The sequence below is a fragment of the Macaca mulatta genome, chromosome 7, assembly GCF_049350105.2.
Source record: "Macaca mulatta isolate MMU2019108-1 chromosome 7, T2T-MMU8v2.0, whole genome shotgun sequence".
In the NCBI taxonomy this organism is placed as follows: domain Eukaryota; kingdom Metazoa; phylum Chordata; class Mammalia; order Primates; family Cercopithecidae; genus Macaca; species Macaca mulatta.
In genome coordinates this window covers 81,098,787-81,124,674 of record NC_133412.1, presented here as the reverse complement: position 1 = coordinate 81,124,674, position 25,888 = coordinate 81,098,787, and the positions used below count along the sequence as shown (strand labels likewise).

The following is a 25,888-nucleotide window of genomic DNA, read 5'->3' as shown; positions in this document are numbered from 1 at the left end:
TTTTCTGTTCCCCTGTTAGTTTGCTGAGGATGATGGTTTCCAGCTTCATCCATGTCCCTGCAAAGGACATGAACTCATTCTTATAAAAAAGAGATTTTGTTTCTGGGAAATAAATACTGAAGATTAGCCTCAAATGGGCAGTGGTTTGGATGTGATACTTGCATCTCCAACTAAGTTGAAAACATATCCAAGTCATTGTCCACCGCGGCTCCCACAAAGCTTTCAGACTTGTCTTCGCTGGTGATCTTGCTTTGGTGTGCTATGAAAGGCTGTCCCAGCAGATGGCAGAAGAGAACTGAGTCAGGAAAAACCAGCATGGGCATTTCAGTGTGAACTGGGTAAAGCCTCTGCACCTTAATGTCCCTGCCCCAGTAGCTCTACACATTGACTTCACAACCGCTACTGAAATTCCCTAATAAAGGTGGCTCAGCAAAGGCGTGAGGGTTACCACTCTACCCAGACACCATGTCACTGAGACTCACTTAGGAAGAATATTCATTTCCTGAGCACTTCCGTAGTACTGGAAATGGGGATGAATACAAAATAGTCCCTGTCCCCCCAGAGTTCACAGTCCATCTGAGATCAAATAAGGACAGAACAATTTGCATTTTGCCAGTCTGTCCTCTAATGACAATAATTTCCTGAATGTTTTCAGGTTGCCTGCTTTAGCCATATGTTCTTCTCTGGCCGCTTCTCTCCAGCCCCAGCCTCTAGTCCAACTCATCATCTCTGGCCTGGGCTACAGCAACAACCTCCTAAGGGAGCTGCCTCTGCTCTTATCCACCTGCAGTTTATTCTCACCGTATAGACAAGGTAATCTTTTGAAAATGCAAATACAATTACACTGCACACCATCTACTCAAAAGATCCAATGGCTTTGTATTGACCTCATAATAATACCCCTACCCTGAATCTTACTTATAAGGCTTTTTGTGATCCGATCCCTGTTTTTCTTCTAACTTATCTCACCCTGTCCTCCAGCAATCAACTCAAGAGACTGACTTTCAGTTTCCCAAATGATTTTTATCCCCTCCTGGATTTACCCAAATTGCTTTTCTCTCTACCTAAAATGTCTTAAAACTAAAACTCACTCCCTCCCATCTACCCATCCTCCTTAACTTGGCTAACTAGTATTTATTCTTCAGCTCTCGGGTTAGATGTCCTTTCTTTTGGGAAACTATCCCTGACAGTACAAGGCTGGGTTGAATAACCCTCCTGGGTACTCCAGAGCACCCTCTGCTTCCATTCGCCTCGCATTTATCATATTTCTTCGTAATGAGTTTGTGTGTCTTCCCCGTCTACCGTAAGCTCCTAGCACATGAGGACTTCCTCTCACACAGCAATGTATCCCCATTTCTTCACACAGATCTTGGTACAGAGCAGCACTCGGTCAAAACTTATCAAGTAAATGAATAAATAAATTATAAAACACAACTGATACCATCCGATAAGTCATAAAATTCTTGGGGCACAACGTCTTAGGAGAGTAGATCATTCTGTGTGTATCAGCCATATCCTTTATTTATTTGTTTATTTATTTATTTATTTATTTATTTATTCATTGGGTTTTTGTTTGTTTGAGACGGAGTCTCACTCTGTCACCCAGGCTGGAATGCAATGACATGATCTTGGCTCACTGCAACTTCCGCCTCCCAGGTTCAAGTGATTCTCCTGAGTAGCTGGGACTACAGCCACCCACCACCACACCCGGTTAATTTTTGAATTTTTAGTAGAGATGGGGTTTCGCCATGTTGGCCAGGTTGGTCTCGAACTCCTGACCTCGTGATCTGCCCGCCTTGGCCTTCCAATGTGCTGGGATTACAGGTGTGAGCCACCACGCCTGGCCAGCCATATCGCTTTTCATCAAGATGTTGTCAACCATATGCTCTCGAACCAAGTTGTTACCAGGCATGGTGGCTCACACCTGTAACCTCAGCACTTTGGAAGGCCAAGGCAGGAGGATTGCTTGGGCTCAGGAGTTCAAGACCAGCTTGGGCAACACAGGGAGATCCCATCTTTACAAAAATCATTTAAAAATACTAGCTGGGCGTGGTAGTATGCACCTGTGGTCCCAGCTACTCAGGCGACTGAGGCGGGAGAATCGTCTGAGCCCAGGAGGTGGAGGCTGCAGTGAGCCATGATTGCACCACTGCACTCCAACCTGAGCGACAGAGCAAGACCCTGTCTCAAAATAACAAAACATAACAAAGACAAGTCACCGTTGTTTTATGCAGACAGGCTTTGAACTAGTCAATCTTCTCATCCACAGCAAAGGAGTTCTGAAACAAACAAACAAAAGCAGTTTTTACTTTTCACAGTGTTTCTCGTGTCATCCCAGGTGATTAAAATGAAAAGGCTTTAATGAAGGGACTATTCACAGAGTTTCTGGACTGGATATGGTAACAAACAAGGCTAGAGATTAGCAGTGCTGAGAAGCTATTACCACCCTCCCTGCTTCCAGGGCCTATTGAGACAAGGGAAAGAAACACTTATCAGAGCCCAGTGAGTAAGAGTTGTACCTAGGATGCAGCTACAGCCAGATATAGCATGCCAAAGCAGGAAGAGAGCTGGGAAGAGCTACGCTGACCTCTGTTTGAATCCAGCCCTCCCATCTTCCCACAGAGCCTCCCACTGGCTGAACCTGAAAGCCAGCTGGGAAGAAAGCCTGGACAGTGGAGTCCACTGGACTTAGCAGAGCAGGGCAGAGCATGAAGCTGGGAGGGACCCTAGGCACACAAATAACCAGCATCAAACATTATCCATTGTCTTCCTGCTATGATAGGTGAGGACTCAGCTCCCTTACCCACCCCCACCCCCAATATAGTTCTGGCACTATATTTGGAAGCTGTATTTTAATAAGCACCTCAGCCAGCACCTGTGAAAGCAGGACTGCATCATCTCTATGTCCTTAGAAAAATGTAATTAAGAAATAGAAAATACAGAGATTTAATTATTAAATAATTTAAATGCACAGAAAAATCCGGAAATAAATATTACAGACACCCATTTGTGGTCAACTTAGATGTAACACATCAACTTTTAGTTATGTGTTGTTTAAGAGTTGTTATTTTTTGTTTTTTAAGGAAAAAATCAGATACAGTTAAGATCACTCTAATAGGGCGGGTGCAGTGGCTCATGCCTATAATCCCAGCAGTTAGGGAGGCCAAGGCAGGCAGATCACTTGAGGCTGGGAGTTCAAGACCAGCCTGGCCAACATGATGAAACCCTGTCTTCACAAAAAAAAAAAAAGAAATACAAAAATTAACCAGGAGTGGTTGCACACACCTGTAATCACGTTACTTGGGAGGCTGAGGCATGAGAAGGCACGAGAATCACTTGAACCTGGGAGGTGGAGGTTGCAGTGAGCTGAGATTATGCCACTGCACTCCAGCCAGGGCGATGGTGTGAGACCCTGTCTCAAAATAAATAAATAAATTAAATTAAATAAATAAATAAATAAAAATATTTACTCTCATCTCTTTCTCCCATTCCTCCCCTCTCTCATCTCCAGAAATAAACACTATCAAGTTGGTGTGTATTCTTCCATCTATAATTTTGCTACATATATTTGTATCTATAAACAATATATAACATTGTTTTATGTCATTTTTTAAATTTAAAAACTGGTCTTTTACTATGATATCCTTTTGCATCTTATTTTATAAGCGCAGTACAATGTATCTGAGACTTGTTTGTATTGCTACTATAGATGTAATTAGTTTGTTTCGACTTCTATATGGTTTTCCATTTTATAGATACTTACATTCCCTGTGATTGCCAATATAGTGAAACGTATTTTCACTATTTATTTTGTGTATTTCTACTTACACTTTTCATTTCCTAGCCCTTTGTTGGAAAACAGAGGGTACCTTGTTTTCTTTATTCCCTCTATTTTCCCCTAACCATTTAAGAAGTTATAGATTTTTTTTTTCTTATCTTATATTTTAGAATGGGCTTGGTGGCTGAAGCCTATGAACCCAGCCCTTTGGGAGGCTGAGGTGGGCAGATCGTTTGAGCCCAGGAGTTCAAGACCAGTATGAGCAACGTGACAAAACCCCATCTCTACAAAAGAAATACAAAAATTAGCTGGGCATAAGGGTGCACACCTGTAGTCCCAGCTACTCAGGAGGCTGAGGCAGGAGGATCTCTTAAGCCTTACAGGCTGCAGTGAGCCAAAATCTCACCACTGCACTCCAGCCTGGGCAACAAGAACAAGACTCTACCTCAAAAAAAAAAAAATTATTTCTGAACCACTTGATGATATGTTATGCATACTGTGCTCTTTACCCCTAAATACTTCAGTGTGCATTTCCTAAGAGTACAGACACTCTCTTGTATAACCCTCAGCTCAGTTATCAACTTTAATAAATTTAACGATGGTACATTTTTATTAATCTTCCATTCTTCTCCTGGTTTCTTCATTCGGCCTGGTAATGTCCTTTATCACATTCTTCCCCCATCTCCCCACCTCAAGTACACAACCCAATCTCTTCTCAGGCATTGCATTTAGTTGTTATATATTTTAAGCCTTCCTGAATCTGGACTATTCATGTAGCTTCTGACTTTTATTACATTGACAGTTTTATTATACTCCTTTCCCCCAAATTTTTAAATACAGTATTTCTCATTTTGTTTGTCTGATATTTCTTTATTAGATTCGGGTTATTCATTTTTGCCCAGAATATCACATAGGTGATGTTGGATCCTCAGAGTATCACACATTTAGAGTCACATGATATTCTTGGAGGGATCGCGGGGGGCAGGCAGGAATTTTAAAAATGTATTCTCTTTGTGATTTTGCCTAAATGTTTATTTTTTCTTAGTTGTGACTTGTTATGATTCCCAAATCTGAAGATTCATATTCATATATATATATTTTTTTTTTTTTTTTGAGATGGTGTCTCGCTCTGTCACCCAGGCTGGTATGCAGTGGTGGGATCTCTGCTCACTGGAACCTCCACCTCCTGGGTTCAAGTCATTCTCTTGCCTCAGCCTCCTGAGTAGCTGGGATTACAGGTGTGCGCCACCATGCCTGGCTAATTTTTATATTTGCCACCTGGTCTCGAACTCGGGCCTCTGGTGATCCACCCGCCTTGGCCTCCCAAAGTGCTGGGATCACAGGGGTGAACCACTGCACCTGACCTGAAGATTCATATTTGACTAGTGTTTTCATTAAGCAGGACCCAAAGGAGTATAAGAACAAAAAAACTAACTTTATTATTTCTCCCCACCCCTTCAAACTTCTCTGCAGTTTCTTTCCTATTCTGCCATAAAATCTCAAATAAGCTAATAATTACATAATTTGGGACTAGTCCAATGTAATATGAATAATATAAATTTATTCCAGTTCAAATCTTCCTTTCCACAGCGCTAAAAACAGGCATCTTGGCCCATCATTAGTGAAAGTGCAGCTCAGGGTACAGCCATCACCTGTCACTCTGCTGCCAGGCAGGAACAGCTCCAACCATGGCCTCCTGATTTTAGACTTTTCAGGCATGAGTCATAGAGCTGCCCTAGACCCTCCAACTTCAGAAGACAAATGTCAAGCTAGCCAGGGAGTATCAGTGAAATCACTTTCCTCTGACTTAAAATGACTCCTGCTCTTCCCCCACAACTGTCATAAGAACATGGTACATCAGTAGAACAAACTTCTCAAAATTCCATCCGGGTGACCCATACTAGATGACCTCAAAGATTTCTTCCACCTTCACGTGTTATTACCGGATGAGAAAAAAGAAAAGTAGGGAACATTTCTGTTTCTTTAAAACAATTCCCTAATCTGGTATGTAAGTATGTTGCTTTTCCATCAGAAGGTTTAATTTTTAATAATCTAAGCTATGGTAAGAATTTCAATAATTCAAATAAGCTTTCAGGTGAAACAATATGGGATGAGAACAGGCTGAAGTTCCCCTTTCCTTTTCCCCAAAGTCTATCATTACACTCACAGCGCCAGCCATGTGGCTTGCTCATCATACTTAATGACAGCGGCGTTCTAGAAGGTTTTGGAGTAGTCTCTGGTTCTCCAGTCTATGGCCAGTAAGCTCATCAGGAATCAAAACTTCTCAAAATTAGCCTGATTTGCTCATTCCACAATGCATACATGAATCAACATATCACATTATACCCTACAAATATATACAATTATCTTTTGTCAATTAAAAATAAAGCCCAAAAAAGGAAGAAAAGTAAACACTCTAGTTCTTACAGCTGTTCTCTCAGTGGTCCAGACACTGTTGGCCACCTCTAAATTTCCTCATATATTCCTATGAAATAATGTTAAGTGAAGAAAATGGAAGAGGCACCAAGACAGAAAAATAGGCAAAGAGAACAGAATAAGAAGCCTAAAAACAAACCCACCCCCATATAAGTGGCAACTTGAAACTAGACAACAGTGGTGTTAAACACTGGGGAAAGAAAACACAATTGAAAATATAGTACCAGGACAATTGGCTTCATGAAGAAAATGATAAATGAGACCCTATCTCACATATAACAACTTGCAAATGTGAAAAAAACACTTCTAGCACTTTGGGAAGAAAATAGAGGAAAATGTAATTTTATGATATTATGGTAAAAAAGCACTTCATAAGGCAGCAAAAACACAAAGAGAACAATTGTTAAATTTCACAAATTAAAATTCTAATATTTGTATAAAAAAAGGAGCTCATAGCAAAAATAAAAGGTCAGCCACAGATAAGCATATAATAAAGACAAATCAACTGGGATAAAGAAATCTTACAAAATAGGCTGGGCGCGGTGGATCAAGCCTGTAATCTCAGCACTTTGGGAGGCCAAGACGGGTGGATCACGAGGTCAGGAGATCGAGACCATCCTGGCTAACACAGTGAAACCCCGTCTCTACTAAAATACAAAAAAAAAAAAAATTAGCCGGGCGTGGTGGCGGGTGCCTGTAGTCCCAGCTACTAGGGAGGCTGAGGCAGGAGAATGGTGTGAACCCAGGAGGCGGAGCTTGCAGTGAGCTGAGATCCGGCTACTGCACTCCAGCCTGGGTGACAGAGAGAGACTCCGTCTCAAAAAAAAAAAAAAAAAAAAGAAATCTTACAAAATAATAGGAAAAAGACAAACAATGCAATTAAAAATGAGCAAATAATATCATCATGGAATTTACATAAACAGAAACATAAGTGTCGAAGAAAGATACAAAAAGATATTCACGGCTGGGTGCAGTGGCTCATGCCTATAATCTCACCACTTTGGGAGATCAAAGCGAGTAGATCACTTGAAGCCAGGAGTTCCAGACCAGCCTGGCCAACATGGCAAAACCCTGTCTCTACTAAAAATACAAAAGAAATTAGCCGGGTGTGGTGATGGCTGCCTATAATCCAGCTTCTTGGGAGGTTGAGGCACAAGAATTATTTGAACCCGAGAGGTGGATGTTGCAGTGAGCCGAGATGGCACCACTGCAGTCCGACATGGGTGACAGAGTAAGACTCTGTCTCAAAAAAAAAAAAAAAAAAAAAAAAAGATGTTCAGGGAAAATGCAAATTAAAACGACAATAATTTTACACCTATAATTTGGCAGCAATTAAGACTCTGATAATACTAAGTGTTTATGAAAATGTCACGAATTAGAAATTACTATTCACTGCTAGTGGAGGTGTAAATCAGTTTAACCACTTTAATGAACAATTTGGCAATAGCAATATTGAAAATTGCTTTTTGTTGCGGGGCATAGTGGTCACACCTATAATCCTAGCACTTTGGGAGGCAGAGGCAGACAGATCAGTTGATGTCAGGAGTTCGACATCAACCTGGCCAACCTGGTGAGACCCCATCTCTATTAAAAATACAAAAATTAGCCAGGTGTAGTGGCGGGCATCCATAATCCCAGCTACTTGGGAGGCTGAGGCAGGAGAATTACTTGAACCCAGGAGGTGGAGGTTGAGGTTGCAATGAGCCGAGATGACACCACTGCACTCCAGTCTGGGTGAGAGAGTGAGATTCTTCTAAAAAAAAAAAATTGCTTTGTCTCAACTCAGAATTGCACACTGAAGAATATATTATGAACCTCACATGTTCACAATGTCATGTGTAAATATGTTTATTGCAGCATTGTTTATAACAGTAAAAACTAAAATAAACCAGGTTTTCTATCACTTAGGGGATAAGTAAACTATATAATGGGATACTATCCAGTAAAAATTAATGAAAGTTAATTTTTAATTTAAAAAAGTAAATTACAAAAAGGATACATGATGCCATTTATATACATTTAAAAACAAAAGCAACCCATTCAGGTCTGAACCTATGCACATATTTGGTGCTATATTTAGCTATACTAAGAAGTATTAAAACAGGATAGAAGTAATACACACTCACTTTAGGATAAGTGGTTAGCTTCAAGAAGAAAAAATGGGGTGAGTAATATAGTTGATGTCTTCTACCTCACTGTTTCTCTCATCTCCTTCTGGTATTCTAATTACACTTACGTTAGACCATTCAATATTGTCCCATAGCTTTTGGGTGCTCTGGGGTTTTTACTTTTCTTTCTCTTTGTGTTTTGGTTTGCATAATTTTTAACGACCTGTCTTCAGGTTCATATATTCTTTCCTCGGCAATGTAAAGTCTCCTCAACTGCTCACTGACATAATTCATCTCTATTACCTTGTTTTTTATTTCTATCAATTAAATTTGACTCTTCCATATATTTTATCTCACTACTGAAATCCATCGATTCATACATGTTGTTTACATTTTCCAATGGAGCCTTTAACCTATTAATCATAGTTATTTTAAATTCCCAGATAGTCTCAACATTTAGGTAGTCTTTAGGATTGCTTTTATTCTCCAAGATGACAGATTGGAGGCAGTGTTCACACGTCACTCCCACTTGGAAAGACAAAATATAGCCTGTAGATATTCACACTGTGACTTTTTTCCCAAGAAACAATGCAGGAACTAAACAGGAAAACTAAAACCCACAGATTATTTTATTTTATTTTATCAAGATGTAGTCTCACTCTGTCACCCAGGCTAGAGTGGAGTGGCACAATCTCGGCTCACTGCAACCTCTGCCCCCGGGTTCAAGCAATTCTCCTGCCTCAGCCTCCTGAGTAGCTGGGATTACAGGCATGTATCACCACCAGTTAATTTTTGTATTCTTAGTAGAGATGGGGATTCACCATGTTGGCCAGGCTAGTCTCAAACTCCTGATCTCAAGTGATCCACCTGCCTTGGGCTCCCAAAGTCTGGGATTACAGGCATGAGCCAACACACCTGGCCCACAGATTTTTTTTTGTTTGTTTTTTGTTGTTATTGTTGTTGTTTTGTTTTTTTATTATACTTTAAGTTCTAGGGTACATGTGCACAACGTGCAGGTTTGTTCCATATGCATACATGTGCCATGTTGGTGTGCTGCACCCATTATTTTTTTAAGTAGCAGGCTGTAGCCTATGGCATGAGCCAGATTAAAAAAACGAAACAAAACACAACTGTCAGTCCCCAGAGTATGACAATGGGAGAAACTACCTCCAGGGTATACACCCCCACCAGGGAACCTGGTAATCCAGGCCACAGGGAAAGGCCTTAACCCTACCCAACACTGGAACTGATTTTGGGAGTGGAGAGGAATATAAAAGCACAAATAACAGCAGGAAGAACTTTGCGTGCACTGTCAGTCTCCAGTATGGACCAAGGGAAGCCATTCCTTATTCTGCTGCATATGAGACCTCACAAAAGTCTGCCAACTTACTCAGGCAGTGGTCATTGCCTGAGTTAATTAAAAGAAGTTCCCAACTGAATTTTGCGATATAACCTTGAGTGGGGAAGAACTCCCTTGGCCAGAACCTGGTAGCAAATGGGAAGTGTGCTGCAGTCATGAGGAAATGAGCTGGGTGCCCCACCTGTGCAGGCAGACTGGGAGGGGTATGGCCTGAAAGCCATGGTTCTTGTCTCCCCTGGGAAAGGCTTATGGCCCAAGGAAGTTTTGAGTTCTAAGCATAGATGGCCAGAAACTTAGCTGGCTGCTGCTAGTAGAATACTGCAGGTAAGAGATCTGCCTTGCCAAGTGCACGGGAGCTGGGTGGGGCTTACCGCTGCCTGTTACTCCCCACTCCCTGCATGAACTCTCCTGTGCAGCAGAGGTAGTTATGCTCCTCTCTGGAACATTATCCCAATGGCCAGAGAACCATCACCCAACTCCCACAGGGGCCACTGCTAGCACCGCATGTGAAGAGTCAAAACATGGACCTGCCTGACCCAGCCCCCACCTGGCTTTGCCCACCACCTGCCTGGTAGCTTAACATAAAAGACAAAAACTTTTAGGAGCACAAAGAACAGAAACTTTTCGGAGCTGTATGGCCCCACCCATTGCCTGATAATCCAAAGTACCAGCCCTGGGTAGCATAAGGCGAACACAAATCCCATCACTTCTGCTACAGCTGGTGCTCTTTGGCAAGCATCACTTCCTGGCTGGAGGCCAGCTCACATAGTCCATGGCATCTAGCTCATGAATCAAGGCAGGGCAGTCACCTCACTGTGCTCTCTGCTTCCAAAATCCTTTTTGTTTCTAAAGGTAATAATGGGCTTTAATCTTTCTAGAAAATGCTTCCATCTCCAACTGAGACTACCCCAGTCCCTTTAGTGCCCATGCTTGGGACTCTCAGTCTCTATTTCCTACCTCTCACCCATTGCTTTCTCTTGCATTTCCTGAGGCGTTTCCCTCTCCTTTCAATGACTGTCTGGATTTCTCATTCTCTTTGTTTTTGTTTTGTTTTGTTTTGTTTTTATTATTATACTTTAAGTTCTAGGGTACATATGCACAATGTACAGGTTTGTTACATATGTACACATGTGCCATGTTGGTGTGCTGCACCCATTAACTCGTTATTTACATTAGGTATATCTCCTAATGCTATCCCGCCTCCCCCCACCCCACAACAGGCCCCAGTGTGTGATGTTCCCCACCCTGTGTTCAAGTGTTCTCATTGTTCAATTCCCACCTATGAGTGAGAACATGTGGTGTTTGGTTTATTGCCCTTGCAATAGTTTGCTGAGAATGATGGTTTCCAGCTGCATCCATGTCCCTACAAAGGACACAAACTCATCCATTTTTATGGCTGTGTAGTATTCCATGGTGTATATGTGCCACATTTTCTTAATCCAGTCTATCACTGATGGACATTTGAGTTGGTTCCAAGTCTTTGCTATTGTGAATAGTGCTGCTGTAAACATACATGCACATGTGTCTTTATAATAGCATGATTTATAATCCTTTGGGTATATACCCAGTAATGGGGTGGCTGGGTCAAATTGTATTTCTCGTTCTTCATCCTTGAGGAATCGCCACACTGTCTTCCACAATGGTTGAACTAGTTTACAGTCCCACCAACGGTGTAAAAGTGTTCCTATTTCTCCACATCCTCTCCAGCACCTGTTGTTTCCTGATTTTTTAATGATTGCCATTCGAACAGGTGTGAGATGGTACCTCATCATGGTTTTGATTTGCATTTCTCTGATGGCAAGTGATGATGAGAATTTTTTCATGTGTCTGTTGGCTGCATAAATGTCTTCTTTTGAGAAGTGTCTGTTCATATCCTTTGCCCACTTTTTGATGGGGTTGTTTGCTTTTTTCTTGTAAATTTGTTTGAGATCTTTGTAGGTTCTGGATATTAGCCCTTTGTCAGATGAGTAGATTGCAAAAATTTTCTCCCATTCTTTAGGTTGCCTGTTCACTCTGATAGTAGTTTCTTTTGCTTTGCAGAAGCTCTTTAGTTTAATTAGATCCCATTTGTCAAATTTGACTTTTGTTGCCATTGCTTTTGGTGTTTTAGACATGAAGTCCTTGCCCATGCCTATGTCCTGAATGGTATTCCCTAGGTTTTCTTCTAGGGTTTTTATGGTTTCAGGTCTAACATTTAAGTCTCTAATCCATCTTGAATCAATTTTCATATAAGGAGTAAGGAAAGGATCCAGTTTCAGCTTTCTACTTATGGCTAGCCAATTTTCCCAGCACCATTTATTAAATAGGGAATCCTTTCCCCATTTCTTGTTTTTGTCAGGTTTGTCAAAGATCAGATGGCTGTAGATGTGTGGTATTATTCCTGAGGGCTCTGTTCTGTTCCATTGGTCTATATCTCTGTTTTGGTACCAGTACCATGCTGTTTTGGTTACTGTAGCCTTATAGTATAGTTTGAAGTCAGGTAGTGTGATGCCTCCAGCTTTGTTCTTTTGGCTTTGGATTGTCTTGGCAATGCGGGGCCTTTTTTGGTTCCATATGAACTTTAAAGCAGTTTTTTCCAATTCTGTGAAGAAAGTCATTGGTAGCTTAATGGGAATGGCATCGATTCTATAAATTACCTTGGGCAGTATGGCCATTTTCACGATATGGATTCTTCCTATCCATGAGCATGGTATGTTCTTCCATTTGTTTGTGTCCTCTTTTATTTCACTGAGCAGTGGTTTGTAGTTCTCCTTGAAGAGGTCCTTTACATCCCTTGTAGGTTGGATTCCTAGGTATTTTATTCTCTTTGAAGCTATTGTGAATGGGAGTTCATTCATGATTTGGCTCTCTGTTTGTCTGTTACTGGTGCATAAGAATGCTTGTGATATTTGCACACAGATTTTGTATCCTGAGACTTTGCTGAAGTTGCTTATCAGCTTAAGGAGATTTTGGGCTGAGACGATGGGGTTTTCTAAATACACAATCATGTCATCTGCAAACAGGGACAATTTGACTTCTTCTTTTCCTAACTGAATACACTTTATTTCTTTCTCTTGCCTGATTGCCCTAGCCAGAACTTCCAACACTATGTTGAATAGGAGTGGTGAGAGAGGGCATCCCTATCTTGTGCCAGTTTTCAAAGGGAATGCTTCCAGTTTTTGCCCAATCAGTATGATATTGGCCGTGGGTTTGTCATAAATAGCTCTTATTATTTTGAGATACGTTCCATCGATACCAAATTTATTGAGAGTTTTTAGCATGAAGGGCTGTTGAATTTTGTCAAAGGCTTTTTCTGCATCTATTGAGATAATCATGTGTTTTTTGTCTTTGGTTCTGTTTATATGCTGGATTACGTTTATTGATTTGCATATGTTGAACCAGCCTTGCATCCCAGGGATGAAGCTCACTTGATCATGGTGGATAAGCTTTTTGATGTGCTGCTGGATTCAGTTTGCCAGTATTTTATTGAGGATTTTTGCATCAATGTTCATCATGGATTTTGGTCTAAAATTCTCTTTTTTTGTTGTGTCTCTGCCAGGTTTTGGTATCAGGATGATGTTGGCCCATTTAGAACATTTACATTTAAGGTTAATATTGTTATGTGTGAACTTGATCCTGTCATTATAATATTTGCTGGTTATTTTGCTCGTTAGTTGATGCAGTTTCTTCCTAGCATCGATGGACTTTACATTTTGGCATGTTTTTGCAATGGCTGGTACCAGTTGTTCCTTTCCATGTTTAGTGCTTCCTTCAGGATCTCTTTTAGGGCAGGCCTGGTGGTGATAAAATCTCTAAGCATTTGCTTGTCTGTAAAGGATTTTATTTCTCCTTCACTTATGAAACTTAGTTTGGCTGGATATGAAATTCTGGGTTGAAAATTCTTTTCTTTAAGAATGTTGAATATTGGTCTGCACTCCCTTCTGGCTTGTAGATTTCTGCCGAGAGATCTGCTGTTAGTCTGATGGGCTTCACTTTGTGGATAACCCAACCTTTCTCTCTGGCTGCCCTTAACATTTTTTCCTTCATTTCAACTTTGGTGAATCTGACAATTATGTGTCTTGGAGTTGCTCTTCTCGAGGAATATCTTTGTGGTGTTCTCTGTATTTCCTGAATTTGAATGTTGGCCTGCCTTACTAGGTTGGGGAAGTTCTCCTGGATGATATCCTGCAGAGTGTTTTCCAACTTGGTTCCATTTTCCCCATCACTTTCAGACACACCAATCAGACATAGATTTGGTCTTTTCACATAATCCCATAATTCTTGGAGGCTTTGTTCATTTCTTTTTACTTTTTTCTCTACACTTCTCTTCTCATTTGATTTCATTCATTTGATCTTCAATAACTGATTTTCTTCCAGTTGATCGAGTCGGTTACTGAAGCTTGTGCATTTGTCATGTAATTCTCGTGTCATGGTTTTCATCTCTATTAGTTCTTTTAAGGTCTTCTCTGCATTGATTATTCTAGTTATCCATTCACCCATTTTTTTTTTCAAGGTTTTTAATTTCTTTGTGCTGGTTATGTAGTTCCTCCTTTAGCTCTGAGAAGTTTGATCGACTGAAGCCTTCTCTCAACTCGTCAAAGTCATTCTCTGTCCAGCTTTGTTCCGTTGCTGGTGATGAACTGTGTTCCTTTGGAGGGGAAGATGGGCTCTGATTTTTTGAATTTCCAGCTTTTCTGCACCGCTTTTTCCCCATCTTTGTGGTTTTATCTGCCTTTGGTCTTTGATCATGGTGACATACTGATGGAGTTTTGGTGTGGATGTCCTTTCTGTTTGTTAGTTTTCCTTCTAACAGTCAGGACCCTCAGCTGCAGGTCTGCTGGAGTTTGCTTGAGGTCCACTCCAGACCCTGTTTGCCTGGGTATCAGCAGCGAAGGCTGCAGAAGATAGAGTATTGCTGAACAGCAAGTGTTGCTGTCTGATTCTTGCTCTGGAAGCTTCATCTCAGGGGTGTACCCAGCTGTGTGAGGTATGAGGTGTCGGTCTGCACCTAGTGGGGGATGTCTCCCAGTTAGGCTACTCAAGGGTCAGGGACTCACTTGAGCAGGCCGTCTGTCTGTTCTCAGATCTCAACCTCCGTGCTGGGAGAACCAATGCTCTCTTCGAAGTTGTCACACAGGGACATTTACATCTGCAGAGGTTTCTGCTGCTTTTTGTTTAGCTATGCCCTGTCCCCAGAGGTGCAGTCTACAGAGGCAGGCAGGCCTCCTGAGCTGTGATGGGCTCCACCCAATTTGAGCTTCCTGGCGGCTTTGTTTACCTACTTAAGCCTCAGCAATGGCGGGCACCCCTCCCTCGCTACTGCCTTGCAGTTAGATCTCAGACTGCTGTGCTAGCAATGAGGGAGGCTCCATGGGCATAGGACCCCCTGGGCCAGGGGTGGGATATAATCTCCTGGTGTGCCATTTGCTAAGACCCTTGGTATATCGCAGCATTAGAGTGGGAGTTACACGATTTTCCGGATTCTGTGTGTCTCAGTTTCCCTTGGCTAGGAAAAGGAATTCCCTTCCCCTTTGTGCTTCCCAGGTGAGGTGATGCCTCACCCTGCTTCAGCTCTCACTGGTCCAGCTGCACCTGCTCACCAGCACCGACTGTCCAACATGCCCCAGTGAGATAAACCTGGTACCTCAGTTGAAAATGCAGAAATCACCCATCTCCTGTTCGTTGATGCTGGGAGCTGGAGGCTGGAGCTGTAGTTCTCATGTCATGCCCTATTCGGCCATCTTGGGCACCCAGTCTTAGTTCTTAATTACTGTCTTTGACTCTTTCTTTATGCTTCATTTCATCCAGGCCCAAGATTACATCTACAGGAATAAGGATCCACAGGAAGTAGTATAAGAACAGAAACAAGCTTTATGAAACCTGGGTTTCAGAGGCTGGAACAAGAGAGGTTAGGTTCAGTTTATTTTGAATGACCAGAAGCTAACTCTTCCACTTTCATGGTCTAATAAGTCTCTGTGTTAGGAAGCCTTTCACTTTCCTATTCTCAAGGGCAACAGTGAAGGATTCTAGATTATTATTAGAAAATGTGCTGATGGACTGGGCATGGTGGCTCACGCTTGTAATCCCAACACTTTGGGAGGCCGAGGCAGTTTAATCACTTGAGACCAGGAATTCAAGACCAACCTGGGCAACACGGCAAAACCTTTTCTCTACTAAAAATACAAAACTAGCTGGGTGTGGTGGCATGCACCTAGAGTCCCAGCTATAGGAGGATCACTTGACCCCAGGAGGTCAAGGCTGCAAAGAGCCATGTTTGCGCCACTGCACTGCAGCCTTTGCTACAAAGTGAGATCCTGTCTCAAAAAGAAGGGGTATTGATGCATCCAAGACTAACCTTACAATAAATGTGTGGTGTGTGGATAGGCCAGCTGGTTTAAAGGAAAAATGTCAAGGTGGACACCGATTGATTTCATATGGGTTGCCTTGAACCACCCTTCAGATTAAATACCTACTGCGACCTTGGCTCACACCTAGAATTTTTGTACTCTAACTAGTTATATTGCCTCTAGTCCATCTCCATATTTCCTGGACCCTAAACCCTACCATTTTCCCACACCCTATCCCATGGACAGTGTTCTCACTCAACTTGCCTCCCAAGTGGGACCCTGACACCAATCACAAAACACATACACTCATACTCCACCACACACACACACACACACACACACAAAAACACACACTTCTCTCTTTCCCCTCTGAATCCCTTATACCAGCATCAACAGCTATTTCATGCACTTTGTACCTAAATACTGCCTTATGACAATCTTCCATTGTTAAATGAAACTTATTTATGAGCTGTTGTGCTCCTTACCTCATCACAAGGCTGTGTCATGATAACCTTCCCATCCTCCTCAACCTCAACACAGCGTTCCTTGATGGATATTTGTGGCCAGTCACCTATTCATCCAATGAATGACTCTCTGGCTCCACTGGGTTTGGCCTCTCATCCTCAGAGAGGGTCTGGCAGTCTCTAAAGAGGTAGCGGACACTTGAAAAAAAATGCAACTAATGATTTAGGATTCCTGTCATCTGGGGGAGGTGAGAGCCTGGTGGCAGAGCCTCCGCAAGAGTTACTCCCTGTTTATCCACTGTGTACCAGGAGGCTGAAAGAAGCAAGGCTACAGAAACAGGAGAAGAAAACAGGAAAGGGCATCATCACATACGTAACTCCAAAATATTTATGTACTCAGACAGTCCTCCTCTCATCCTAGAGACCAGAAGGGAACTTCCTCCTCCCTTTGGAAAACAGGACTCCAGAGTGGGAAGAAACCCATGACCTTGGCACAAAGCACTGCAAGACATAAATGTACTCTGTAGAAGGCCTCACACACTGAAGGTTGCCTATAAATGGTGAATGAATGAATGAGAGTGTGTGTGTGTATGTGTGTGTGTGTGTGTGTATGTGTGTGTGTGTGTAACAGAGAGAAAGAGATTGAGATTGGCAAATACTCTCTAAATAGGTCACAGGTCATAAACTTCCAGCTTCTAGACAAGTTTGATTTCCCTAGAGAACTACAATAATAATGTTAGAAACTGCAAACATTTGTTCTTCTTCTGTGCAAGGCATAGTTATAGATGCTTTACATGTACTAATTTATTTTATTGGAACAATTTTTCAATGTTGATTCTTTTATTACCTTCATTTTGTAAATGAGAAAATTTAAACAGAGAGGTTAAGTGACTTCCCCAAGGCCACACAGCTAGTGAGTGCTGAACCTCGGAATATGGCAGAAGAGATGTGGAAATTAAAGACAGAGAAATTTGGGTTGGAACTCTGGACCTATCATCTATTAACTGTGTGACCTTTTGCAAGTTATTTAAACTCCCTGAATCACATTTGATTCATTGGAAAAATCAAGTTAATTGTATCTACATCATAGGGTTGTTGTGAAAGTTGGATGAGTCTTGTGACTTTGAGTTTCCTGTAGTTGAAGGATTCATAATTTAGACCAACTATCCTGCTGAAAATAACTAAGCATGCTGGATAATTCTCTTTTCATATTCTATTCATAAAAGTATCAAATTGCTGACAGGATGGTAACAAATTCCAGCCTCAAGTCTAAGAGAAAGCAGGAACCCAGAGAAGTAAGTGCAACATCAAAGCCACATTTCCTGTGAAGGCATTTGTCCATCTGAATTCTCCAAGCTGCAAAACTGAGCTGTGGTTTTGATGGATTCTGGAAGCAAGAACACTGAAGTCAAGGCTAGGGATTACCAGGGATTCCACAGTCACCTCCTCAAGTCCGTGTGAACCAGAAGTACACTGGCCCTTCCCACAACACCCCTTGGGATGATGGAAAGTGAGGTCTTGGCACCAATCAGAGTCAGGGAGAAAGAAAAGAAAAAACACTGATCTCTAAGGGGTTATAACCATGGACTAGCACTTTTTTCAGATTTGGAGCCCAAGTCTGCATCTGTGACATGGTTCAAAAGCTCAAGCTATGTATTTAAAATAGTACTGCATAGAGAGAATGAGAAAACAGAAGAGGAACAGAGCCACTGAGGTAGACACAGTTTGTATATCATGTTCCAGTCACAGTGAAATGCTCTCAATCCTTCATGTAAACACCCATGCATATCTTCTTATCTTTGTACCAGTTGTTCCTTCCATTATCAACCATATGATCTCTGGAGTCAGATGGCACAGGTTCATATCCTGACTCTGGGTGACTTTGGGTAAGCCACTTAATCTCTCTCGTCATTTTCCTCATCTGAAAAATTGGGGACAATTACAATACCTCCTTGTGGTTTGCTGAGAGGATCAAAAGAGTTAATGTATACAGAAGGCTTAGTAGAATGTCTGGCACATAGGAGGTAATTATAGAGTGATGGTGGTGGTACTGAGGATGATGGTGGGGATGATGATGAATTTCTCAAATGATCATGTACCCCTTATTTATTTGGCAATTTTTATTGTTTACAATTCGGTTAAAATATGACTATTTCAGGCTGGGTGTAGTGGCTCATGCTTATAATCCCAGCAATTTGGGAGGCTGAGGTGGGAGGATAACTTGAGGTCGGGAGTTGGAGACCAGCCTGGCCAACATGGTGAAAACCCATCTTTACTAAAAGTACAGAAATTAGCTAGATGTGGTGGCATACGCCTGTAGTCCCAGCTACTCAGGAGGCTGATGTGGGAGAATTGCTTGAACCCGTGAGGTGGAAGTTGCAGTGAGCCATAATTGCACTACTGCACTCCAGCCTGGGCAACCCAGTGAGACCCTGTCTCAAAAAAAAAAAAAAAAAAAACTCTTCTGTTAGGCCTTCTCTGCCTCTATGTGCCACAAAACTTTGTGTCTCTCCTGGGGCTCATCACACTCCATTGCAATGACTTATTGACATCTGTACCTACCCCTAAGAACTGTAAGTTACCTAGTGGGGACTAAGTCTTATTTATCATTCGTCCTTAGTTGCTAGTACGGACCTTGACACATAACAGATGCTTACCAAATACTTGGTGAATCAAAGAATATATTGATGATTTTAACTTGCCTTAGAGAAATAGTTTTTCCATAAGTTTTTTTTTTCTTGTCTCTTAACCCTTATTCTGCACTCACTTTAAACCAAAATCATAAAACATTGTTCTCCCATTTGAATTGTTTCTCTGGAATGTAAACTTCTCAAGAGCAGCTCCAATACCTTATTTGATTAATTTTGTTGTGAATGAGCCATATTGTGTAAGGAAAATGACTAAACAGCTATAAAAATGCTGTGAAGAAAATTGGGCTGATGAATCACGAGATCATTGACCAAGAAGTATTCACGGAGTTCTTCCTGCTTGTAGGGGGATGTAGATTTGAATTGACTTCCTGGTTCTGTTGTATTGATGGTAAAAACACTGAACTCAGGGTCAGAAGACTTGAATTAAGGTTCCAGACTCACTCTTTAGCTGTTATGTGACTTTGGGAAAAAGTTGGTCTTCCTAAACTTTACTTTCCTCATCAGTAAAATAGGTTTAATAATACCTGTTATTAAAATGAGCGATGATTGCACTGCTGCACTCCAGCCCGGGTCACAGAGTGAGACCGTCTCTCAAAAATAAATAAATAAATAAATAAATTAGGCTGGGTGCAGGAGCTCATGCCTGTAATCCCAGCACTTTGGGATGCCAAGGCAGGCAGATCACCTGAGGTTAGGAGTTCAAGACCAGCCTCAGCAACATGGCAAAAACCCGTCTCTACTAAAAATTACAAAAATCAGCTAGGTGTGGTGGCTGGTGCCTGTAATCCCAGCTACTCAGGAGACTGAGGCAGGAGAATAGCTTGAACCCAGGAGGTGGAGGTTACAGTGAGCTGAGATCGTGCCACTACCCTCCAACCTGGGCAACAGAGCAAGACTCCATCTCAATAATAATAATAATTAATTAATTAATTTAAAAATAATACTATATATTAGAGTTGTGGTGAGGCCAATAAGTTGGTGCAAAGCATGCAAAAGGGCCTCATCAATGGTCAAGGGCTTTAAAAATGTAGCAGTGGTGATTATACTTGCTTGTGCTAGTAAGTGCCCAGTTATATTCTGGGTGGCCGGTTTTCATCACTCAATGAATGGCTTTTCTCAGAAGAGACCTTCTATCCACTTTATGTTTACCACCAAATAAGGTACTTTGTCTGGGAACAAACAGTCCTCCTAGAATTTTAGAGACATCTCTGTTTTAAGAGCTTGGCAAGTGACTAAGCTTGGTTCCAGAGAAAATAGCCCTGAAAGGACCTGCCTGGGGAGCAGGTAGGAGAGCTCATGCCTTTCCCATGACTCAACTTGCTCTGACACATCCATCCACAGTAACACGTGGAGAGAGGGTGTGAGCTGCCTCTGCTCAGTGCCTGAGAACCTAGGGGAGTCTCTCTGAAATGACAGGGACTTGAAAACCAGCTCTGAAATCCAATAGAATAACCTCGCCAGAGTAAGAGCAATTCCTCCCAACCAGGAGCCCTGTGTCGGACTACTGGGGTGGGGGCATTAGAGAGAGCAGAAGGCATTGCCTCCATGTTATTAAAGACCAGATTCTGCATCCTGGATTTAGAGACATGTTTGCTCATCATTATTCATCTGGCTGAATCCCACCTACTCCTTTTAGAAAGCTTTTAGAAAGCCAAGGAAATTGCATAATGGAATGAGGCAATTTCATTTTGGTATTGCCTTTGTCTAGTGTGATCATGTTATTCAGCTAGAAAGTAAGTTACACATTCGTTGAATTATGAGATACTAGAAATTGGAAAGAGTTTAGAGAACATCAGTTTGAACCCATGGAAGCTGAGACTCAGAGATGAAGTGATGTGCCCATGGGCAAGCAGTGAGTGGGACCAGAATCCAGGCATCTTCACTCTCAGCCCAGACCTCAACCCTCTCCTCCTCCAAGACCAGTGAACCTGGAGAATCCAGGTATTTCCCTTTATCAGCTGTGGTCCAGACAGAGAGGGTGGATCTAGGCCAGAAGTACAATCTTCTAAGCAAACAACCTAGCACTGCTGCAGAGGAAATTTATTTTGAAACCTCCTACCATGACAAGCTGAATGACTACCATGATCTGCCTAAAGGAGGTTTAGGTTGCCATTACACATATTGGAGTTGCATCAAGGATCAAATATGTCCACCCAACCAGTTCTCGTCATCAAGTCTTCCCCAAGCAGGCTGTCTCTTATGTATTCTTCCAAACTATCTCAGAGAGTAAATGAGCTGGGTAAGAAACCAAGACTTTGATGACAATGCTCCACGTCTGCATTAAACTCTCATTTAACATCTGTGGGCAAAGGACACTCCATTTGGTATCTCATTTAATCCTCACGACAAGCCTCTGAGTTTGATAATAATAACAATTTACAACTGAGGAAACTGAGCTGGGGGTTAAATCACATATTTAGTCTGGGATAAAACCATGCTGAGTCTTTCTGTCTTCAGTGGCATCAGATCCATCATACTGAAAATTAATAAACTTACTTATATGTATAAAACTATATATATTTATTTATACATTCATTTATGCATAACATACACACACATATGTCCATTCCTAAGCAATGCCCTGAAAAAGTTACTGTACTTTGAATACTGAAGAAAAAAAGCCGATGCACACGCCACTGAGTCTTTCCATTAACCTTCCCACCAAAGAGTGCTTCAAACATTCAAATACGCTGGAAGAGTAAAGGTGGAAGATTCTCCACTCTACCTTGCTAGAATCACCTCTGGGTTTAAATCCATTCCTAATGAATGGAGCTCCCCTCCATTCTGGGTCACATAAATCTGCCCTTTCTGCTCTAGAGAAAAACAGTGTCCTAACTTCAAGCTAGTTTAAGATAACAATAAGTACTATTTAGTAAGTGATTACTGTGTGCCAGACACTATGCTAAGCCTTTTAAATTAATTACCTCCCAATTAATTACAATTACAGGAAAGAATTACCATTAGTAGTATCATCCTCCTATTTAGCTGGCTAAGTTTCACACAGCCAGTGAGAAACAGAGCCAGCTCATAGCCATCATGCCGCGATGACACCCAGCTGTAGAGAGGAGCACAGAGGAGGATTTTATTCAGACACTAAGGTGGGCTTGGGAACATAGAGCAGCATCCAGAGGCAGGAATGCCACTTTCAGCATCCTCTGTCCTTAAATGTGGAGGTGGGAAGATCCAGTGATTTAAGCTCCAGCAAGAAGTGGCACCATTACTATGCTGACACGCGGCACCTGATGGAGTTCCAGGTCTTGTTCAAGGCAACCCTACACAGAGACGTGTAGTTTTGCCCCTATGTAAGAATTGCCAAAAAGTTCAGATTTAGATTAAAAAGTCACAAGAGGAATGGTCCCCACTTTATGGTGGATGAAAGTTTCAGCTCTTTTTCCAACCAGTCAGTTTGGGAGACTGGATTTGTTTGTGTTACCAGCACTAGTAACAGGTAATAACATAGACTTGTGATTGACCTCATTCAATTGCTCAAGAGCCTCTTGGCTTATTATCTCAGGACCTCTACACAACGCCTTCCTGGTGTGCAGATAAGTCAGTGAGGTCACTATCCCACAGGCAGGAGGTTTTTCATTCTACCTCCAGCCTTCTGCTGGGGGTTCTTTTCCCTGCTAATCTCTGTCCTTAGAAACCCTCCTGACTTTTCACACCCAATCCTGGTCACTCCTTCATGGTCTACCTTGGCATTGGCATTTGGTCAGCAGGCCATTATTTATCTCATAAGCATTTTAAATAACCTCTTTTGCATGTTTTATTTCCCCTAATTAAGTCAAACCTTCTCAAGGACAAGGATTATGTCTGATTTGGTTTCCCACCCATAACACATAGTATTCTCCCTGGGCATGACAGGTTGTCAGTACAGCTTTGTTGACTGACTTTTATTGCCCAGCCTCCAACATAAGTGGAAAAAATTGCACAAGCAAAAAGGGAGGAGAACAAGCAAAAGTCTGGATGTTTGATCCTTCAGGAAAATAATTTTCTCTGCGCATTTTTGTGTGTAAGTGTCTTGATTGTCAATCACTATCACCCAGGTATTACATTACTTTTGCAAACAAAGAGAACTAGGACTCATCAAAGGCCTACTGTGTGCCAGGTTACATTATTTCAACTAACCCTCACAACCACCATAAACAGCAGTAATTGTTTTTTTCATTGTGGGTATTGGTACTCTGGAATATTAAGTAATTTTCCCAAGGCCTTCAATCTAACAACGGATGAGGCCTGTATTTAAAATTCAGTTTTATTCCAAAGCCTATGATTTTCCACTCAACTACACATCCCCCAGCTCTGCCCCAGGGTTCATTTACCCATCCGTTTCATTCCTTTCCTTTTTATTTGACAGGTTTATCTGCAAGTTGCATAACATGGACTCTAGGGAAGCCTGGTAATGGCCTCATGGAAAAAGGAGCAGGGAAGTGGAAAAAAATGAAAGAAATTTTCTGAGCTCCCACACTATGCCAGGCTGTTACTAGATTCTTTATACATGGTCATTTATTTACTCATTTTAATGACCTCATTATGCAAATATGAAACCTGAGGCTCAGGAAGTCAGTCATATGACTTGTTCAGGGTCCTGCAGAAGGTAAATGATAGAGTCAAAATCTAGCCCCAGGACTGTCTAACATCAAAGTGTAAAAATGGAGTTTCCTAGAAAAACACCAAGATTCTACTCAAGCAGTGGACTAGGTTTTCAGAATTTAGGACTATGTCTCTAGAATGTTGTCAGGCCCCGTAAGTAACAGGTCAGTCTGAGTGGAACTAGACTCTAAAAGCCTTGAGCTTCTGACACTGGGGATGTCAGGCACTTGTGATGTGGCTCACTAAGGCCCATGGAGGAAGCAAAAGAGGTCACAGTCAAAAACCACACATCTAGCCACCCTTGAAGGTCTGAGAGCTTGTGAATGTGCTGCTCACATGTCCTGTGTAGAGATAGGAGACCACAGAAACCCAGGAGTCCCACTGAAGGAGCTTATGCTGTCTGTAGATTGTCTCTTAGGGAGGAATCTGTAATCTGCTATTAACCACCCTTTAGGCATGGAGCAAACTGCATCAACAACTTACACAAGGTCATAAAAGAAATTTTTAGATCACTGATATCATGGATACTTGCTGCCTTCTCTACTCTGCAGTCAACACCCCATATTTCCTCGGGGCCCCACCTTCCACTACTGTCAGTATGTTGACTCTCCCTGTGACTCCAGGGTTAGGCAGGTGACTGAGCCCAGCTGATCAGAGCCATATGATCCTGATCATAATCAAGTGTTCAGATGAGCCCAGATGAGCCTGTGACCCAATAAGATGCACTGAGACTTTTGCTTGGACTGCTGGTAAAGAGGCACTCCCTCTTCCATTCTGGGCTTAAACTCTGTAGGATGTTGGCCTGGGGTTGCTGATAGCTATTCTACCTCCAAATGGAACTAGAAAATAATCCACCACAGAAAAAGCAGAAATACAAAATGAACTATGTTGTGTCCCAATGACGTTTGACCCCTGAATCCAGCCTGACCTGGACTTTTCAATTCCTTGAGCTAATACATTTTCCCTTCTTGCTGAAGTCATGGTGAGCCTATTTTCCTATCATTTACAACAAAAAGAGTCCTGACACAATGGTTTTTAAAAGATCATCGCTCTCCCATGAACCTTTGGAGCGTCAGGGATAATGACATTGTGGTACAACTTACTGTTTCCATGTCTTTGCTTAACTATCTCTTTCTCGGTGAGGTCTTTTCTAATGATTGTATTTTAAATTGTGATTCCTTCCAACCAAGTAAGCCTAGTCACCCTCCCCTGTTTTTTGTTGCTGTTGTTGTTGTTGGTGGTGGTGGGGTGTGTGTGTGTGTGTGTGTGTGTGTGTGTGTGTTGAGCTTGGGTCTCACTCTGTCACCCAGTCGGTGTGCAGTGGTACAATCGTAGCTCACTGTAATCTTGAACTCCTGGGCTCAAGTGATCTTCCTGCTTCAACTTTCTGAGTAGCTGGTACTATAGGCATGCGCCACCATGGGCAGCTAATTTTTAAATGTGTTTGTATAGATGGGGTCTTACTATGTTACCCTAGCTTCTCTCAAACTCCTGGGCTCAAGCAATTTTCCAACCTCAGCCTGACAAGTAGTTATGACTAGAGCTGTGTGCCACCATGCCCAGCTAATTTTTAAAATTTTTTTGTGGAGATGTTAATTCGCTATGCTGCCCAGGCTAGTCTTCATATCCTGACTTCGAGTAACCCTCCCACCTTGGCTTGCCAAAGTGCTGGGATTACAGGCATGAACTACTGCTCCTGGTCGAGAGTTTAGTTTTGATTGGCAGTGGTGTTCTTGGTATCTTTTCATATTTGAGGCTTTGGGGCTAATGCTGAAGTATTACACTCACCATCCAAGGTTTACAGGACTTTTGTTTTAATGTTGAACAGATGGAACTGTTTTGTTCTGCATCTTTGCAGGTATACAAAATGTACCTACCAGGAATCTGCTTTATATCCATTGAAAGCAAGAAATAATACAGTAAAACTTTGCCTGGCTAGAGGCTTTGGAAGAATGGCATATTCTGGTTTAATTCTATTAACTTGGAAGTATGAAGGTGAAAAAAAAAATTCAAAACTTAAATTTCCTGTTGAATGCAATTTGAAAATATCTACTTGGTGTTTTGTTATAGAACTGCGAGTGTGCCTGAGTCTCACATTGTGAAGATACATTTTTAAAACTTGAGATGTAAGAGGATATAAATGGTTCTGTATGAGATCAGGCTGGATGAGAA

The 25,888-nt window shown here is 41.8% G+C and overlaps 1 long non-coding RNA gene across 1 annotated transcript; it reads right to left on the bottom strand.

The window, feature by feature from the left end:
• Positions 1 to 1,539: 1,539 nt before the first annotated feature.
• LOC144330125 (uncharacterized) lies at positions 1,540 to 17,087 on the bottom strand. The gene is made up of 3 exons (XR_013396011.1): positions 16,494 to 17,087; positions 3,286 to 3,412; positions 1,540 to 2,279 (listed from the first exon to the last, which is right to left on the bottom strand). It is a non-coding gene; the product is annotated as an uncharacterized LOC144330125 (long non-coding RNA).
• Positions 17,088 to 25,888: the final 8,801 nt, after the last annotated feature.